We start from the raw sequence: 19,345 nt of genomic DNA on the forward strand, positions 1-19,345 counted from the left end.
TTACAACCAACCAGACATGTAAAGGTTAATAAAAAATTACCTAAATATCGTTACTTGTTACTCGCTCAAAAAGTAGCTAAATACGTTACTCGTTACCGATTCTCAAAAAGAACCTCTTACTTTGCCTAAAAAGGAGCGAGTTACTACATCCGTTACTTTCATGACAAAATACACAACTACTTTTGTTTCATGGTTGACTGTGTTCCTTTCCGTAGTTGTTGCACTCAAGCAGTAGCTGCCTCTACAAGTTTTCGTCAGTTATGTTTTCCCACTTCACTGAGAATACATCTCTGACGAAGTTGAAGACACGTTCTACTGACGCGCTCGAAAGCGCGGAAGTGTTCTGCTTCAGGAAGAGCTGGTGAGTGAGTGATTCCCCCTATCTTTTGTTCTCTCTGCTTCTAAAGTTCTAAGTTAACAAAGTCTTCTCTGCCTTCCCGCGATGGCAACCTCAAGTTTTACATTCGGTTTGTACACCATTCTAGAAGGTTCAACCTAAGAGCCTTAGGTTTTCTGAGTGAAGGACATTCTCAGCCGTGGAGTTCGACTGACGTGTTCAACAATACACGTTGCTATGCTGTCATACTCCTTTGTTTTGTTTTTTTAGGTTGCCGATCTGCCTTTATCACAATAGACGCATACTCAGGTTAAAATTAAGACGGGACTGTTTAAACGTTGTTATAAACTTTACTCCACCAATGTAAAGAAATACCGTCACTCGTTACTTGGCTTTAAAAGTAACTAAATACCGTTACTTGTTACCGAAAAAAATAACTAGGCAGAAATAACTCTTTACTAGAAACCCGTTACGCACATATCTGCCACCAACCATTGTTATACTTTCAAAAGGTTCCTCTTAAAGTTCTCTTTCCGGCCGCTTCTACTATACCGTCGAGGTTCAAATCTACGCATTGAAGAGTGCGATTCCGCATTTCTGCCAAAGTGAACATTCCATTTCACGGCGCATCCGCTACATAAAATTCCTTTAGATCAAGCTGTTTGAAGTCACGCCTTGAATAAATTGGTGCTTCTATACTTGCTCGCCAACTGAAGTTTTCATTTATTAAATAAAAACGAAACACGAAATGACGCATAATGCACGGAGGAAAACATAAAAGCTTAGTTTGAAATACTCGAAGTGGTCGAAAGCGCACATTCTCGCCCTGGCGTTCTTCTTTTCTTATTCAGTTCTACGCACTCTAACAAATGGCGAAACCTTTACGGCGCTCCAGCCGTTCGGCCCCTTCAAAGATAGCAGTAGCCCATTCTGAACGACCGTTGAATGCAGGCTTTATAGGCATATATTTCAGTGCCCCCGCTCTTTGCTCGCAATTGTCCAGAGGATTGTGCTTTATCGATGGAATTAGAAAGAAACGGCCAAGTTTAAATTACAGTAAAAAGAATGCGCTGAGAGAAACGCGATGATTCCAACCGTCTCCTACGGCGAAGAACTAGAAGCTTCTTCTGTTCTTCTGCCGTAAAAATGGGCATTTAGGATAAACGTCGGAATATAGACGTGGTTTGCTTCAGTAGATTTGATGTTTGGGCCTCGTAATCGAAATTCGTTTTATATGTAACGCAAGTTCGTCTGCTTTTTTTTGCAGAGGTTGTGGTGACGACAGAACGCCAAAATCTGATTGCCATCTGATTGAATCTGGCGCGCGTGGAAAACGTCTATGGCGATGTTTTTCTTTACACTTTGAGCGTCACCAACTATCCACAAGCGAAAGCATTTGTAAACTAACGGTGCTGCGGAGGAATGGCCAGTTTGTCGAATAGATTTTTTTTTTGTTATGTGCGTGAACATTGTTTGCCGTTCGTTTGCCTTGTGGGAACGATATTATGCTTCGCCAAAACCAACTCGGCTCAACTCGCTGTGTTTTGTTGGCGCAGCGCGAATTGGTGTAAAATAATTGGTAACTTCACATCGTCGCATTGAAGCAGGACAATTGAGAGAATAAGTTCAAGGAAATGTTTCTTTTCCGGTACTTCTTGATACTGTTTTTATATTACGATGCGTGTTTTACTTCTCAGAAGATGTAAGTTGTGGGTCATATTACTAGGCGCATTTGTGATGGCAATGAGAGTGATGAAAGAGGAAAGGTGGATAAAAAACCCTAAAATATTGTTATTTAAATATGAGGGTGGTCCCGGGGCCGATAATAAAAAAAAAATACTCGCGTGATTCACGAAGCGAGAGCAAAAGCTCGGCGCTTACGTGTGCAGTTTGCCTTGGAGGCGAAGCCTAATGTGTTGAGGCTAGTGTTGTATGCGTTGCTGAAAAAAAAGTAACAAAATATGTTTCGATCGTTACTTGAAAAATCAAAGAACGCGTGACCGACCTTGTTACCTCAAATAAATTGAAAGCGTTACCGTTTCCGTTACCAGTAAAAAGCAACGCACGTTACTTTTGCATTACTTTTTATTTAAAAATTGACGGTAACATCGTGTCTGTGGTGACAGCGTTCTTGGACACTGGGACAAACGACGTGGGCGTCGGTGTTTCTAATGAGAAAGCATTATCTGGGTGTCCCATGTAGCGAAGCCGGCGTTGACAGTAGCAACGAAAAAAACAGCACCTAAATTCCCGCTGTTGCAGCGACGAACGGCACCTAAATTCCCATTGGCTGATTGAAACGGCACCTAAATTCCCATTGGCTGATTGAAACGGCACCTAAACTTCCATTGGCCAAAGGTACAGCAACGCAGATGCTTTGTCGCGAAATAATTACAAAGAAAAGCAAAGCAACGCAGATCCATCGTCACGGAAGCCGTGGAGCCGGCGCGGGCGCCTCACTTGCGTAGTGGTGGAGCGTGATGTCACCGCCGGAGCTCCATGTGAAAAAGGAAGACGTGGCACACTGCGTGTAGGAATGCGCTGCGAGTAGGAATGCTTCCGCATTCCTACACGTCTTAGGTGTCTTCGTTTAATTTTCTAAAGTGATACTGTTTGCGGGGGAGAAAAGACATGCAACATTTCGAACGTATGTAAATTTAGTGCACTAATTAATGACTTGGCGCCTATATTTTGTTTCAGCTTAAGTACAAACGCAAACGACGCTAGTATCTAATGGGATCAATCAAGCAGCCTCAAAAGCGCGATCAGTGGACCTTCTGTGTTTGCGATTAGTTCAGCGACGATGGAACAAGTAAGAAACATGACCAATACCATGATCGTGCCCATTTAACGCTGTCTGATTGGTTTCATCAGCTCGTAGTGTCGACTTCGCATTAGCGTCCATGGACGCTAAAGCGAAGTATACAAAGACGAACAAACTCTAAGTGTACTTTTTTTCAGATCTTGAGAAGAAGGTGTAACAAGTAACGTAACTACGTTACCCGTTACTCAAAATAAGTAACGTAAGTACGTTACCCCCTTACTTGTTATGAAAACGTAACGTGTATGTTTCTACTTTACAGTAAAATGTAACGAACTCCAGTAACACAGTTACTTGTAACGCGTTACCACCAACACTGCTTTATGCACAAATTACGCGAATGAAATCCTACAACACATCATTAAAAGGCAAAGGAAAAAACAGTAAAACAATTGTACCAGAAATCGTAGGCTTCTGTCCCTGCCAAGAAAACGTATTCCACTAGGGTGTCTTTCTTGTAAGAAGAAACAGAAGAAGAAAAATGCCGCGGCTGCACCCCCGATATTAATTACGAAATTCGGAACTTCCTTAATCAACAACGTTATTCTCACGTTGGAAACGGCGGGACACACCAGCAGTCTCGAGCGTCAAAGGAACACAACACCAAGCGACGTTCGATGAGATATATTTTCCCGCGTTAAAAGAAGCTCAGCGGAAATCAAACACCTCAACGACGTCTGCCACCCCCACCACAAAACATCGCAACTCAATATGAAGTGAGAATCTTGTGAAGGGGGGGGGGGGGGTTATATCATTCTACCGGGAACGGTTTTCTTTCTTCTGCTCTTCCAAATACCACATCTATTTACTACCGAAGCTTCTTCGCGCGGGACAGAATGGGGTTCCGCAGAGAATGTCGACAGGACTCCTTTGTGCTTCATATGTCTATTTCTCTTCTTCTTTACTTCGTTCTTCTGTTTCGGTCGTCCGAGAAGAAGTGATTGCTTTGCAGAGTACGCCTGGTTCACTCTGCGTTGGTCCTAGAAGACGGAAGTGTTCTCCGCCACAGTTGGACGTCCGATGGATGGCAGTGGTTGTTTTATGGCAGCTGTTGCTTTCGTTTTTCCCAATCTCTGCATCTTACGCAGCTTCTCTGGTGTGGCTTTCTTTTATGTTGCGGTCGTTCTGGTTTAGCACTTTTTTCTTTTGTGCTTTATAGGAACTCTTGCAGTAGATATAAATTTGGCATGCTGAATTTTGTCATAAATTTTGTAAGTTTGAGGAAAAAGAGATCATAGGGTCATCCGAACTTCGCTGTTGAGAGTTAACCGACAGTGTAGGACGTTAAATCTAAGTTGTGAAAATCTAGCGGGGTCTGGTAGTGTGGACTCTCTCCCCTATATGAGCTCCCTTCATTCTCAATGCTAGATCTACGTGCTCCTAATATATACAACTCGTTAATATAAACTCACATAGCAGCGGATCTGATGGTTGAAGAAACGTACCGTCGCGGAAGTCCTGTTCATCCAATTTTTCTGATAAAGATTGAGTATAACTAAGGACAAAGCCTTATAATGGCCTATGTTGTAATTAATATCCTGAATGTTTCTGTTTAACGACATGACTTCCAGTCGCTGCTAATAAAAAAAAAAAAAAACACGACCTAAAATTTTTCTTTTGTGACTGCAATTATAGACAAATTGTCTGAGTAATCATTTTGAGTTTCTCTGGAAATCAGAAGTCAAATTACCGAATAAAATAGGTATTCATAAAGATGTTCCCGATTTATATCCAAAATGCGGAAATTGTATAGTATATTTTTTCATATATACGCAAAATAATTTATTGGAATAAAACAGTCTGGAAACGGCTGCGCAGATATGAAGGTCATTCCATTATACCTTTTATTGTTTCAACGTAAACCTTCTAACAGAAAGTCAAACCGCCAGTCATTCTACACTGTGCGGTAACGTTTTTTTTCTTAAATAGGTAAACGTGCAACGTGTAAAATTAAATTGAATCAAAAGGAGCTTTCTAACAGAAATTGCATGGTATGCACAGAGGTTTTCTTCTGTATTTTTTCATTTCTCGATCCCGAAGTGAAAGAACGCGTAACAGTTGCAATACTCAGGAATATTTTCATCGTCATTATCACAAATGTTTCCATGAGGACCCTAATGAATACAGGGGAGGGGAGTGGGCATCTACAAAACAAACATAAAAAAGAACAACCAGGATGTTTCGAATCTACTGATTGTTTTTAAAAAAAAACAGGAAACGACAAATATACTGCGGGTTCCTTTCTTTGGTGCTGAAACATTACCGCCCGGCGCAGAGAAAATAATGTGTAAAAAAAAATATAAAACAAGTGCCTTCGTTTCTAGTTGTTCAGTGGTCGCCCCCCAAACGTTGCGTTTACTAAATTCATGCGGAACGTTTCTTCTGCATCCGCATTATGGAACCGGGCTTCAGAATCCTCAACCGCCAACATTCAAAGAGCAAGCCGTGATTAACATCAAACCACGACACGAAAGTGCGTTCCAAAATAGAGAAATCAGAGAGCGCGGCATCTATTTCTGCCACATACCGTTCAAAACTTAGCGTAGTTGAAACTTCAGAGCACGGCTGGCCGTGGCATTTGACGTTTATGTCCTGTAAAGACCAAAATAGGCTCAGCAGCGTCCGCATCCTTCTTCATCAGACATGCCGCTCTCGGGTGACTCGAAAAATAAAGACACATCTGCATCTTCACGAGCGTTTACACAAAAACATCGCAAAGCAAAGCAAAAAACAACAGAAAAAAAAGCGTCAATTTAATGTTGTCAGGATCACATACGACACGTCAAAGTAAGTTCTTGTATGCTTTCGTGTTGTCGCTTATGGCGTCGTCTGCTATTTGCGGTGCAGAAAACGCAGGGCACGTTCGGTGCCTTCTTGAGTCGAAATTTGAAATGCCATTCTATCAATACTGATATTGAAATGCATGTATATGCTCGAAGGGTCGTTAGGTTCATGCGATTCTCTTTTAAAACCACGACTGCGGCTACCGATTTTGTTTAAGTATAATAATATGATCGGTACCACTCCGTAGAGACTAGATTTATACAAAAAAGAACAATTTTCAAAGCCATCTTCTGTCGAAATAGCGACATCTTTACCTTTTGGACTGCTTTTGTGGGAAAAAAAAATTTTGAAAAACTATTTCTGGCAGGAATCTGCACTCATATTTCTGACAAACTGAAATCTGAAACTGAAAAAAAAAACTGAAATTAAAGCAATAAGAAATAAAAAAAGCGGAGACACTAAAAACGACATTTCAAAGTTGATTAAAGCTGTCATCAGAAGTTTGATATGTTTTGTATAGTTTTGTTGTTGGCAAAAAAAAAAAAAATATATATATATACCGCGAAGAATACTGGATCAAAAAGAACAAAACAAACTTTTTTGGTTGAATATAAAGATCGTTATATTAAAGTTTGCATTGCGTCAACGTTGCCGCTCTTGAAAGAGACCTCCAGTCACTTTTTGGGTTTGTTATCATCGAATCAGTTAGTAGTAACTCATTCGATTACAAGATGGGGTGTACATGATGAAAATAAACCAAAAATGCATGAGAAAAAGAAATACGAGAAACAAAACACATATATTACGTAGATGAGGCCAAGAGTATTTGTTACAAAACGTTTTCACATGCGCGCGACTCTCCCACTTGCAATGCATGTTTCGACTCTAGTACTATTAACCGTAATATTTGGACACTCATTTAATGCGGTTTTTATTCATAAAATAATGCAAAGATAAACGTGCCATTATTATGCGCCAAACCCCATGATAATTTTTCTGTCGTTGAAGCGAGTTTTTGTTCGCGACACTGTAGCAACATTTAAAAATCGCGGTAAGAGCGGGGGTGTGCTACATTTTACACCTGTGCAGCGGGCGCGACACTGGCGCTCCGAAAACACGGATTAAAAATATTCTCATCCAGGTTTTGGGATCACCTGCGTCTGCGCATGTTGCACGCGTAGAAACTTTAGCGCACCCTCCGCGCTTAAATTCCTCGTAACCTCGACTAACCGAGTGGTTTTATATAACATTCAGCGAATTTCTAATTCGAACCTTATGTCTATCTTCACTAATTAAAAAAAAGCCCATTAACACAACTCAGTTACTGATTTGACTTATTGCAACAACTAGCCCCCCCCCCCCCTCCCTCGCCTATAATATGTCCCTCTGGTCGCATATCTCACCTACACAAACTAAGTTCTTGTACTTTTTCACGACTTTTTATAAATGCATATGTTCGAATTAATATCAGACACTCTGTAGGTATATTTAATAGCGTAATAGTTGCAACATTTACCACCCCCCTAGATGCGCGCTGCCTTCATTTTCTGCATAGCGCCGAAGCCAGCGTGTTCCGGCTTTACTCTAATTGTGAAGACTATCGCTTGGTATACCCTTATGCACGAGGTGTGATTCGCGCGTCGCACGTATTCGTTTATTTAAAACCCTCAACCGCGTTTTAATATGAGTGTCTGATGCCTCCGTTAATGCTTCTGGAATGAGCCTAGATGCCTTCGATATCCCACAAACTCACCGAACCGAGAAGACAGACACGCCTCTTTTTCTCCCCCTACCCCTGAAACTCATTTCAATCTCGTCGTTAGTTGAAAGTTTCGCGCAGCACTTTCACCGAACCTCATTTCGAACTAGCTCTCGTCCGCCGCACCCAACTCCGCAGGTAAGCGTTCGTACCGCCCCCCGGAATTAAATATCGCCGCCACTCTCTGAGACTACGGAGGCCCGAAACAATCTTCACGAAGCTCTGTCTCAGAACAGTGGCCCTACTCCGCAGCCCTTACCCTGGACATAATCCGTCACCGTCTCAACCCCGCGTCTTACACCGACTAACCATATTCGCAGACTGGAAAAGACGGTCTTCCGCGCGAGCGAAGCCAATTTATTCCTGACCTTCGTCCTCTGGAAGGAACTCTCCGAGTACATACCGTATTATATGGGCCTGCCGTAAAAGCTTACCTGACTGCCGCCGTGTGTTGAATCCCAGACTAGTAAATATTTCATAATTTGAGTGCTTGTTGAGAGAGAGTGCTTGTTTCTGAGCTGCCATTGTCGCTTGTATCGTCTTTCGTTGCTTTTGCTATTCAAACTGAACCTGGACAGTTATGCATGTGATGTTTTGTTGTCTTTGCACGTTCTTTGTTTGACGGAGTGTTTGCTTTCGCAGGCTTACCAGTCTCGATGAAAACCGGAACCGTGTTTCCAGATACATGAGACGCCGCGGATATTTCAGAGGGCGAGCGTTTGCTGCTCACATTATCTGCGCATCTATAAGGTGGCTTATTTGCCTTTCCTTCAGCGGAATGCACTTTGCGTGCTCGGAGTCATTGTTGTTTGGGCTTGCGGCTTATAGCGTCCATGCAAAGCGCCGATTTGTCAGATTGTGGTCTCGGCGCGTTACATATACCACACTCAACGATAAGAAGGGTTTTTTTTTAAACTATGTTTACGAACACATCGGAGAATTATTTAGAAATGTGTCATCGGCAGCAGTAGTCTCCCACGAGGATTGGAGCGGATAAATTTAAATTTAAAGCTCCCGCATCGTCGGTGTTATATGTTTTGTGTGCACGGTAATTTTCAAACACCGCGCGTTTGTTTTCACAATCTCGCGTGGCTCATTGGTTTGATGGACGATGTCAAAAATGTGCATTGTGCAGTCTGGAGTCGCGTGTTCTGCACTTATTGACAGGATGATAAATATTAGGGAGACCCTTCGGGGCTTTTTCTTTCACCTCTCGCTCGAGTTTCATTGCTTTCATAATGCTTCAGCGTCCCGCGAGGTTCAGATATGCACGCGTTGCCAATGAAGGGCGGGGGGCATCCAGCGCGTGCCCGAGGTGGGGCGTCTGAAAGAGATGCCTCACCGCTCTCCTCCTGTCAGCCACGTTACATCGCCAACAGTTAAGAAAAAAACAAACATAGAAACGTCGACAAACATCTAATGGCTCAGTATTCATCAATACAATGACACAGTGTTAAATATACAGGGTGTTTTTTTTTTTAAGCTTAACAAATTTGTTTTTAAAAACGCCGTCAAAGTTACACTTATGCCGCTTGTGGAGGTGAGTTATGCGGCCAGGGGGACATATTATAGGGGGCTAATCGTAACGATCAGTCGACTAATTAATAAAAATTCGTTAATTAACTTTTTAATTAATTAAGATAGACATATGGTTCCAATTAAAAACTTGCTCAGCGCCATCGAAAACCACTAATTCAGTTATTTTCAGGAAGACTTTGAGCGCCTGAGAAGCGTAGTAGTGCACTGAAGTTACCACTCGTGGAGCAGGTACAAGGCCGCTCGTGGAGCCGGCCTTGTACCTGCTCCACGAGCGGTAACTTTAGGGCACTACTACGCTTCTCACGCGCCCGAAGTCTTTCTGAAAATGACTGATTTAGTGGTTTTCGATGACGCTGGGGAAATTTCTAATTGAAACCATGTCTATTTTCATTAAATATAACGTTAATTATCGAATTTTAATTAATTAGACGAGTGATCGTTACGATTAGCCCCCTATAATATGTCCTCTGGCCGTATAACTCACCTCCACAGGCGGCATAAATGTAACTTTCACGGCTTTTTTTAAACAAATCTGTTAAGCTTAAACAAAAAAAAAAAAAACCTGTATATATATATATATATATATATATATATATATATATATATATATATTTGAAGTAAACACAACAAATACGATTCATCTGTCCAGAGAATACGTAACCGTCAATCGGTAATTAAAAAAAAAAAAAGAACTGGTAGTGATCTTTACTTTTTAAGTCCTAAAATGAAAGATATGCGTCATCGAGTATAGGTCAGGGAATTAGTGTACCACGTGATGTATATTTTCATGCTAAATTTAGCGGCGATACTGGGTAGTTGTATAGGTCACAAGGGGAAAATTTTCCCGCTATATTTAGCGGGTAACTGAATTGATGCAAAAGTCGCGTGGAGTCAATTTTTCGCTACCCTTAGGGGGAAAATTTGATTGCTGCCTAGGTCACAAGACGCGAATTTTTTCGCTTGGTTCAGAGGGTAAGTGAATCGATCAATTTTTCAACTTTTTAATTTTTTGATAAATATGGTAGGGAAACGGAATGCATGTTTTGTCCATAAGACGTGATTTTCGCCTCGCTGAATTTAGCGGGGAAACTGAGCTGACGTAAAGGTTACGTGGCACCACTTGCCCCACTAAATATATCGGAAAATACACGGATGGACGAACGGACAAACATTTTGAATTGGGGGCAGCGTAATAAAGCATTTAATGCTTTAATACACCTCTCTCTATAAAATATAACATCTATTTGGAACAGTCGGAAGGTTGTAGTGGAGGCATTGTAAAAAAAAAAAAAAAGATTGAGACGCTAACAAAAATTAAAGGGATACAAATGTTAAATTAGAACGCAAAATCACGCAAACTCAAAAATCCATGCTTATTTAAAAGGAAGCACAAACAAATGGTCCGCATCAACACTACTATAAGCTGCTGGAAGTGTCCGACCTATTCGTACGAAAAAAAAAAAAAAACTATGTAAGTCATATCTTTCTCCTTGAGGCAAACAATTTCTAAATAGCCTAAGGACGTCGTGCGCAAGTCAAATAAGCAAAACACGCTTCAAAAGAATATGCAACCTCTCCTTCTCCGGAAAATCACTAAGTGGCCAGAAAAAAAAAAAAAAGCTCTGTCAAACTCATTTTGTTTTTTCTGTCTTATAAACAAAATCTGCCCTTGTTTTTGCGGTAGGGCGAGGTGTTAACCAATGAGATAACTCAATAGAAGAAAGGAGTCATAATGGAGATGTCTGACAGAATCGACCCTCCCCCATGCTTGCGTTCGCGTAAGCTATAGGCCTATGCTGTGTAAGCAATGCGCTTACTTACACTGAGGGTCAGTTTGCACAAACGAAAACGATATAGGAGAAATTCTGCGTTTTTGTTTTTATACGTTATTAGCACGAACGATGGTAAATTTGTCACTTGGGTCAATGCCACATCATATCCCGTCCTAAGTCAATAACGGAGCTTTCGAAAATTCCCTGACCTGACGGGACAACCATAGAAACAGAGGTCTCGATCGATATTGATTTTTTTTTATGTTTTTATTATCACCTAAATTTTTGATGGCGGCATTTTTTTTAAAAGACAACAAACACAATATGAAGATTACTTGCTCGCTCTAATTTTATCGCATTACAATCGTTCTCCTCGATGACAACATGGGCTGAGGGCATTACGTAAGGGATGCAAACTTCAGAAAACAAAGTTGTGCTTAAAGCGAATAAATATGAAATTCATGTAACTTTTGGCACGTAGAAGAAATATCGCGCCTATTATTGCGCTCGTGGTCGGGCGGCTATAGGAAAAACGGAAGCCACATAAATTCATAAACGGGTCTTTTATCAGATTTGCCCTTCTGCCCATTGCACTTAATATAACGAAGGCCGAAAACACACCTTGTAAATAATCTGCATACTCTTCTGTCATCTGCATACCCATAATGACAGAAACGCCTACACACAGGCCTGGAGCATCATCGAAGCCCGCTTTTCTTTTAATACATATGTATATGTTTCTAACATGCCTGGCAGACAGTACTCGTTCGCGCGACATGAAAGCACCGTCCTCATATACAAGGAGGATGTATGTATGTATGTTAATGGCTATATCCTTTGTAACGGGCGGTAGCTTGTTCCACCTAGCCCAAGGCGCCTCAGGCATTGTCTGCAGACTGTTTTCTCGGCGATACATTCGCGGTGTGAGAGCCGCTATTGTGTGCCCATGTTTGAGAGAGTGTGTTTTTCGATCACTTGATCGGGATATCGCGGTTTACGAGCCGCCTGGGCTAAATCTTTAGGTGCGAAGACGAGACTCGAAAATGCCGATAGGGCGCAAGCGTTTGCAAAGCTTGACTCGGCCGTCTCCGCGCCTGCTCTCTTCGTTGCCACCCGGCAACGCCTGGATGCCTGTGGGCAACCAACCTGCACTGGACGTGGAGGTAGGCAAGCTTCTGGAGGCGACGCGACGCCACCAGAGATCAAGCCGGCATGAGGCGTCCGGTTTGGAGTGACTCGCCGCCCACGATGACCGAAACCAAGAAGACGCTAGTGGAGGAACTTGGGCACCCTTTTGGCAGTACCCACCAACCACGGCCTCGCTACTTTCGGCTTCGCTTGGGATTTCTTTGTTTGGCTGGTTTGAGATGGTAAATCGTTTTTTATTACAGCTTCATCCGTGGCACCAGAGATGTCCGCCATTAAACTGGAAATGCTCCCCAGGATATGAGTGGCTCGCCCTTTTAAATCCAGGCTCCCTTAAAAAACTTTAGTGCTTGAGGCCCACCGCGTTGCACAATGTGACGCTTTCGCCCATAGGGGAAATTGGCTTCCTCTATGCCGGCGCGTGCCGCGTGAACATTAGAGCCAAGTGGGCCTCTGAGCGGGTAAAAAAGGTTGACCTGGGCTCCCAGTTAATGAAAAGAGATACGGTGCAGCGCGCCTCATCCTAGGTACAAGGTTTAAAAGCGCAAACAGACAGGGACAATAGAAAATAACACAAACGATAGTGACAAGGCGCCACTCTCAACAACAGCTTAGAGTAGCGCCTTGTCCCTGTCGTTTGTCTTATTTTCTATTCTCCCTGTCCGTTTGTGCTTTTAAACCTTATACCTACCATGGACAAACTAGCCCAAACCAAAGTTTTAATGACGCCTCATCCTACTTTGGCAGTGCGAGACACCTCGGCTCTGAAAAGCAAAGTGGGGGAAGGTATCATTTCTACGCTATCTGCTCTTTCCCGCGCCTTGTTCATTCAACCAAAACGCTCCTATCAACTACCTTCATGCATGAATTTGTAACACTACTCAATAAATTTAATACTAACGAGCAGATTGTACTAGTAGGGGACTTTAACATCAATGTCATGTGCCAACACAAATGTGAAGTAACCGAATATCTGCGCATTTATGCAGCTATGGGGCTCATAAATTAATTAATACTTATACAGGAGAGGGGTACCTTGGTATCAAAGTGACAAGATCGTGCATTGATCATGTTATTGTACGTTCGTGTAATTTAGATTTTATAGATAGAGTAATACAACAGAAAGTGGCAGACCATTATTTTATTGCGCTTAGGATTATGGGTGAGGTTCCTACTATAAAAAAATCAAGTACATAAACAGGTTCTAGACAACAGTAAAATAGATAATAAGGTGAAAAGATTCAACTGGAACTCTGCTGCATCTAGATCACTTCGCCATATATAAAACGAGGGTTGAGAAGTTCAATGACATATACGAGAACTCGAAAAGAATAATAAAACTGACAGAAAGAAAACCTAGCAACAAATGGATAGACCAAGAAATATTAGAATTAAGCTCTGAAAAAAGTAAATCATGGAATAGATGCAAACGAACTCCACATGATGCAGCATTAAAGGAAGAATTCAGACAACTACGAACCATGGTACCTTCTAAAATGAGACTGGCTAAAAAAAGGTTCCATATGACGAAACTCAAGCAGTGTGGGAAATACTTACGTCAAACTTGGGATACAGTTAATCAACTAATCGGAAAACACCCTAAGTACAGCATATGAATGTATAAACAAAACTTTCGGGGAAACTATCGGGAATACGCTAATCAAAGAGTTCAATAATATATTTGTTAATCAGGTACCAAATCTACAGAACCAAACAAGCAACTCTGCAGAAAGACCAAAGCTTTTAGACTATTCCCCAAATTCGTCGACCCTGCCAGAATAGACAGTTCCGGAACTAAGGGATATAGTTAACAGTATGTCTGTAACAAAGCCAGCCGGGAACGATCACATAAGGGTAAGAGATATACAAACTAATTTTAGCGGGTTAAAAGATGCTTTGCTTGCGATATTAAATGGCGTTCTGGCTACATAAAATATAAGTAATAAGCTGAAGGTATCAGGTATTAGGCCTATAGACAAGAAGGGGACTAAAAAAAATCATCTAATTGTAGGCTTATCGCGCTGCTACTTGTCATCTCGCAGATCTTGGAAACGTTTGTCTTAAATATATTGACCTCCTTTGGCGACAACTATTTATTAATTGGCAAAAGAATGTACGGCTTCAGACAACGAACAAGCACGACAGTGTTTCTCGAAGATATAACGGACTTTATGAATGACAACATAGACAAGAACCAAATGGTACTTGCACTGCTCTTAGATTTCACGAAAGCCTTCGATACAATTGACCACACTATATTGCTAGATGAACTGGAAAGAATGGGTTTCCGAGGGTCGTTTCTCAGGTTGTTTCGAAGCTACTTTTCCAACAGAACTCAAAAAGTCAAAATTGGCGATGATACAAGTGATTCCTTGTACCTCAACTACGGTGTACCTCAGGGCTTGGTGTTGGGCCCTATGCGTCTTAATGTACAGGGTGTCACAAAAGAAAATTTACACGGTCTTTTTTACCGCAAAAATAAACTGGGCATCGCCGAATGCTCATTCTCCGCCCAAAGGTAACGCTAGAGGTCACAACCAGATGCCAAAGTTTCAGCCCGATCCGATAACTTAATCAAAAGTTATAAGTGATTTTCTGAAAATTTCAATGGCAAAATGGCGGCCGACCGAGTTTTCAAGCACATGGGGCTCTATGGCACCAGAAACCGAAAACGGGCAAAAACGGGCTCCATTTTCCCATTGAAATTTTCGGAAAATCACTTATAACTTTTGATTAAGTTATGGGATCGGGCTGAAACTTTGGCATCTGGTTGTGACCTCTCGCTCTACCTTTGGGCGGAGAATGAGCGTTCGGCGATACCTAGTTCATTTTTGCGGTAAAAAAGACCGTGTAAATTTACTTTTGTGACACCCTGTATATGTTAATGATCTCGCCTTGCTGCCCTTAAAGTACAAGATTTATCAGTACGCTGATAATACAGCTTTAGCCTTGGCAGATGAAAATTACTTTACTGTTGTCTCGACTCTTTAGGAGGATATAAAACAAGTAATGAGCTGTTTTAAAAAAATGCATTTTTCTGAACAACGAAAAACACATTTGATGTGCTTTAGAACCCATCAAAAGCGCGTTAAACTTTCACAGCCTGTTTACTTGCATTCAACGATATACAGACAGTGCCGTTGTGCACCACTACCCTACGTAACAGAAACGAAGTACTTGGGTATATACTTTAGCGAGTACTTTACACGGAATCTACATGTCGATTACTTACTTAAGCATTTGCGGATAATTTCATCGTACCTTTATACATTACGAAGCTGTGCAGATATTAACTTAACATGAATGATTTACCAGATGCTTGGGGAATCTATACTAAGGCAGGGGACAAGAATTTACGCATTCTCCTCAAACTACAAAGAACAAAAAATCGATAACCTAATTAAAAGGATGAATAAAATTATTACGTACGGAACACACCTTGAGGATCTCACTATTGAATAGCAGCTGACCGACCTGAACCTGTTGGCCAGTGATATCCTACGCAGGTTCGATGTTCTCACAAAATATTCTTTCTCGTGTAATTTCTGAGTACAACCCACCAAACAAAAAAGACTTAGGCACACAGAACGGCTTGACGTTCCAAGGATATACACCAATTATGAGAAAAAAATGGCGAAACATTACGTTCCTACATATTTCAATGATCTTCCAAATAGTTTATTCAATCTCTCGTCATTAACAGAGATGAAAAATAATTAGGGAAATGGTTCAACCTCGCGCAGAAGTGAAATTGAGTGGTAATGTTTTTGGACCCATACGTTTGAATGTTCACATCTAAGTGGTTTCTTTGTGTTCTCTTTGTATTCAAAATATTTTCTTACTATTCCAAACATATCATGGATAGAGAGGAAAAGAGAAAATGTAATTTTGTTGTTGCTTTTCGCTCTGTTAACAAACCCATTGTGTTCTCTACCTAACTTTGTTCGAAGTACAATGTAAAATATATGACTGTGTAGGGCAAATAGCATAGACAGTTTTTTTTCTTTGACCATAATTGGATAGCGTGCAACATGTTTTATTTAATCTATACGTTTATTTCGCGGTAAGGTGCAATGATGACATGAAACTAAGTTTGTAACTTGTGGTGTCAAAATTGAGATTTCTTTATTTTACGCTTGTTCGTTTTGTCTATTTTTTTCTTTTTGATTTGCTTTTCTTTTATGGACTGCCTGTTCTCACACACAAGTGCTTTCGTGAGGCATGATTCAATGTATGTGAATGATTGTGTGCTAATAAAACTATTATTATTATTATTATTATTATTATTATTATTATTATTATTATTATTATTATCCGATGACTCTATATCTTTTGCAAGAGTTCTGCACACGCCCCCTCTCGCCTCACAAGGCAGCCGAAAAGCTCGAGCTCTGCTCGGTGGAATGAAGCGGAAGTGGCGGGAGCTCCTTGGTGGAGATGCGCTATTTTTGATGCCTGCACCGCGTCTAATATTTTTTTTTTGTTGTTAGGAAATATACTTTTTTTAGGCGGCACGCGGTCTTCTCACAGAAGAAGACTCGTTTCGCTCCGTCATGACTCTCGCCACCCTCGTATAGGTGTGCGATCATCGATCATACTAATGGTCTGTTCGATTCGCCTGAACTAACTGAACTAGTTCAGCAGGGCAGGAACAGGCGCATTCGATTCAACCGGAAGTTGCACGGCCACCGCACTGGCGTGTTCGATTTATACCGGTTCTGAACGAGTTCAGACCCAGTTCCCCAAAACTTTGCATCGGCTCTGGTGTCAGTTCACTCTCCGTGCAAAAGCAGACGACGAAAGCAGACGACACTCCTCGACCGTCTCTACTCGCGGTGCCATTCCTCGAAGCTCTTGCTCAAGTCTTTGCAATGCTTAACAAGAACGATGAGACGGAGGCTGCATTTCCTATCATTGAAAGAAATAATGTAGCCATAATGGACGCAGATTCGAGATCCTAACGCAGCGGGGAAATTAGCTCTATTACGATACACTGAATGCGTCTTACGTACCTGCTCGCGAAGGCTTTGCTCCCTGTGGTAAGTGGTGCAACATTAACTCACGCAAATTTTTTTTTATGCTACGTGGGTAGTTACAGTGTTGATATTCTTCTTAAGACACACTGGAAAAGTGTTACACTCTTCATAGCCCCCGCCTTCAGTTGCTCTGGGATGCTGACAGACGACTCCGATACATTTAAGAGGTCTGCGCTTTAGTACATTGGCACTCTCATACCCCGTAGTTGATCACAATACTGCACGCCTTTTCGCTGGTATCTGTGACCGCCCACTAACAAGGCTAGAAATATAAAAAAAACACCGAGATTTGGCATTGCATGGCTTGGTAGTTCCAGGCGCATCTTTCTTGAGATTCGGAATAAACGCTTTAACTTGACGTCAAAGTGACGGTGGATAAGTGCTTTGGTCGCCAAAGCGACGCTCTCGTTAGGCTCGGAGCGACCGCTACCGCGCGCTGCCTCCAGTTACTCCCGACGAGAAAAATCATCCTGATGTCGCGAACCTCATCGAAATGCGAAACTCGAAAGGCTTGGAATGAATCTACTATTAGCAAATGAATGTAAATTCTATCGTGGAGTACACAGTCGAAGGACACGAACGCTTATGAACGACAGAAGGCGGACGGTAACCAGTAAAAATGCAGACGGAAAAAAATTTCGTTATTATACTTTAAAACTGAAAAAAACGCGAATGACCTCATCAATAGCATAAGACATGACGTGAAGGAGCAAAAGCCAACAGATGTAGAAAACAGCCTGTGCTTCCGCTCCAGAAGCATATCACAAGGCCAGCCTTAGCGCGGTGGCTGCGCTAGTTCTTCGTCGCCGCCCCGCCCCCCCCCCCCCCCCCCCCCCTGCAGGACTCCCGCACTTCTCTGTACTCGGACAGAACTAGTTTAAGAACTCTCTGGCCGAATACAACAAATCTTTTGTTTCACCTTAAAGGGGAACGGAAACCAAATTCTAGAGCCCATCTCTTTGCTTGAACATAAAGAGTGTTAAAATAGGATTTCACCAATACCAATATTCCGTAGGATAACGCGAGAAAACGAATTTTAAACTGAATAAAACGATAACCAAAAACCACCTCGTGGATGTCTGACAAGCTTCGATGGAATGTCGTGACGACAACATGCCCATAGGAGCAGCGCCACAACGGGAAGTACGGTCACTCATAGGCATTGCTTAGGCCTGAACGTAGTACCGAGGCGCTTCGGTGAAGAAAGCAACAGCAGAGTTGGCCACCGTTGGTTTTAGTATCAAGTGGTCTTTACGGCAACACTTCTTTGGGGTGGTTTGGAGATTGCGCACGTGCAATGTAGTATTCACGCTACGAAATGTCTGTTTAAGCGGGCCCGCATGCCCACGTTTCCTGATCACGATATAGCCGCCTTCGTCGACCTCAACTGATAACGAACTCGATCGCTAAGAAGTCAACACAACTACCACCGTTGCTAAAAGGAGACGGCCCTTACGGCTCTGCAAAGCGGCGCGCATGTAAACAAATCCCTGCGGCGCTTTTCGGGGATGCGGGAGAGAGCCAACGTCCAGAAAGATACGTTTGAAGTAAAAGAGTGTCAGCAAGATCCACGTAAATACCTGCTCGCACTGGGAGCAGAACCACGCTGGCATTGCGTTCTTGGTAACCGCTTCGGGAACGGTCTTTTACAACCAATTTTATGAACCGCTGGGCCTCTAGACAATCGCAACTCGGTGCTGACGAGACGCTCGGCAGAGGAAGATTGGACCTGCATTGAGTCGCTCCCAAGAACTGCTTTAACGTGACATGGGTTTGCGTATCATGTCGAAATAAAATGGATATCTAAAAAAATTGTACGTACCCGAGTTGCGAAGCCAATCCATATGGCGTTTATTTGAGCTCTATAACAAACACACAAAAAAGGAGATTGAATCGAGGAGAGTGTCCCTTCTCGACGAGATCGTTCGTCACCGCTGCATCTGAAAACAAGCTAGGTACGACGAGAAGAAAGGCTGGCCTTCTTACCCCAAAATATAGGGCAGGGTTCAAACTATTCATACGGGGATGGTCCGCAAATGTCGCGTGGGCGTATTCCATTCATCAAGCCAGCCGATAGTGTGCATATGGTCTTGTTCCGGATCGTCGAAGTGATTTGCTAAGCCTAGCGTCTTTGGTGGTCGCTTGGTCGGT

Source organism: Ixodes scapularis, unplaced genomic scaffold (assembly GCF_016920785.2).
Source record: "Ixodes scapularis isolate PalLabHiFi unplaced genomic scaffold, ASM1692078v2 PGA_scaffold6__148_contigs__length_123643588, whole genome shotgun sequence".
NCBI classification, from domain to species: domain Eukaryota; kingdom Metazoa; phylum Arthropoda; class Arachnida; order Ixodida; family Ixodidae; genus Ixodes; species Ixodes scapularis.